Below are 2,654 nucleotides of genomic sequence, written 5' to 3' on the forward strand. Positions count from 1 at the left end.
ATTCTTAATCCTCGGTCCTCTGTGGTAACATCCGAAATGCGAGATTCAAGACTTCTCCTACTCCCAAACATAGAATCATCAGTCACTCTTCGCTCAAATCCTCTAAATTTGTTTTCGTAATCGAGAGCTACCGCCACGACTACATGGTCATTCCTATGTCTCCGACCAATCCTTTTTAATTCCCGACATGTTAAATCTCCGTTATGTATCCGTTGACATTGCTGCTAATCCGGCTTCGATCACTGCCGGTATGACTCTCTGCAAGGTTTGTGACAGTGGAGAGAAGCAAAACCTAAGGATTCCCCGCCGGAGTGTATCTGACGGTTGGTATCGGTGGTGGGTACGGTAATATCTTAAGAGAATTTGGATTATCAGTCGATAACTTTGGGACTATCGTAGCCGTAAATGGTATTTATTTTAGACCGGAAGTCCATATTTGAAGATCTTTTATGGGCAATTTTTGGCATAGGAGAACCACGTAGTTGCGTCTAGCGAAGAAATTTAAGACGTTACGAACCACGTTAGTTGCGTTTGGAAGCGGATTCAAACCATGATGGGAAGAAAGTTGAGACGGTGAGAGCCACGGTAATTGCGTCTTTTTAGTATGTCTTTTAAAATATTGAGATTGCTTTTGAATCCTTGCCAAGTATGTGTTAATGAGACGAACAAAGCATAACTCTAAGTCTGACTAAAACTTTGAAACTGTGACATTTTGAAAGAAAAAGACTTTGTGCCAGAAACGGAGCAGATGATGAACTGTTATTAACCATATTAAGATTTGCTAGCATCTGAAATTATGTACTACTCTCTTCAAAAATGTTCGACTATCATTTTTAGAATGACTAACATACGTATATTACTACCTTCAAAAATGTAATGCAATATTCTAATTTGTGTATATATATATATATATTACTTTTAGTTCCTGAAGATATATTTATCAGTTAAGCAATATTACTACTCTATTTAACATTTTGCATTCCACCACCACCAGTATTAGAGGTTGAATTGCATACATTAAAAAGTTACAATTATAATATACATAAATGCGTTTGACTCTCCACTCAAAAAAGATAAGAGTTAACATAAGAAGACCGAAAATCATCTATTGGGATATGCTATCACCAAATAAGTAAAAACCATGATAACTAATAAATTAGTCTACTCCAAATAAAATTAAATCCAAAAAGATTAAATAAGATTCTATATTAAATTTTTCAGATTTTAATTAAAAATAAAATTATGAGGTAAAATAATTAATCATAATTCTATTTTACATATTTTAATTAAAAATAAAATTATAAGTTAAAATAGTTAATCTTAATTTTACAGTTAATCTTAATTAGCTTAACCATTTTTCACAATTTTTGGTTTCATATACAACGTCCGTGACCCATATATAGTGTTGCTAAAGTAAACTTTCATTAAATAATATAGCACGACATCGAAAATTAAATAAAGTGGTCCAAAATTTAATTAAATAACTATACCACCGTATATTAAAACTACAAAACCAGAAAAAAAAATAATATTTATAGCACAAATATATAAACATCTCGCGTGTAGCTCGGACCGAACATAGTGTTATATAAAGTGATGGTAGCTTATGTGATAACGACAACGGGACAATTTGGTAATTGTGCGGCAATTACTAACGGAACTAAAAGTAACCAATAATATTTCGGTTAGCTGAGAAAATGGCTAATTAGCTTAAGCTTGTGTTAAAAGTCTTGAGATACTTTGACTGGAGAACAATTATGGTAAGTGTAAAATTTTAATTACTTTATCTGATATGATAAGAAATGGGGTTTTGGTTGTTGATATTTAGAAGTTTTAAATAATAAATTTGATGAATTATTTAATTCGTTCATTATCAAGCATAATATGGAAAATACACTTGGAATAGTTAATTTCATTTTAGTGGTGTCATATATATGTATAATAAAGAAATTGTATTAAAATTAATTTAAATAAGACGATTACAAAGAAAATATAGTATAGATTGTAAAATCACCTTTATAAGGTGAAAACAAGATGATTAGTGTAAACGGTTATAAACCATTTAGTGATCGACCCATTTATCAGCCCGTGTAGAAAGACGGGCCAAGCCCATCCGCATGATCATACTGGCGCCTATCTACTCTTGTGTTTATCTACATTATAGTTGGTGTTTATCTTACGTATTGCTAGTCATTATCAAGTTAAGGATAAGTACGATCTCATGTCGATCCAGTACTTAGACCGTCATTACGATATGTATATAAATACCAGTTGGTCGACCTAATAATACACACAAGTTCTCCTCTTCATTCACAACACGTTATCAGCACGATAGACTCCAAAACTCTGAGACAAAACCTAACCTAAAATCCGTCACACATAAACCCAAAACTAGGCGTAACTTAAAATCGATCTATCTCTCAAACCCTGAGGAACCAGACGACGAGCAACATATCAAATTGAAGAACCTAAAATCCGTCACACATAAACCCTAAACCAGGCGCAACTTAAAATCGATCGATCTCTCAAACCCTGAGGAACCAGACGACGAGCCACATAGCATCTTGAAGCTCTTGACGAGACGAATCCATCAGCGCAAACCGTTCGTCGATCCGATCTCATACGCGCCCACACTCGCAGAAACAATACTTGGC

The sequence above is a fragment of the Brassica oleracea genome, chromosome C2 (genome assembly GCF_000695525.1).
Source record: "Brassica oleracea var. oleracea cultivar TO1000 chromosome C2, BOL, whole genome shotgun sequence".
In the NCBI taxonomy this organism is placed as follows: Eukaryota; Viridiplantae; Streptophyta; class Magnoliopsida; order Brassicales; family Brassicaceae; genus Brassica; species Brassica oleracea.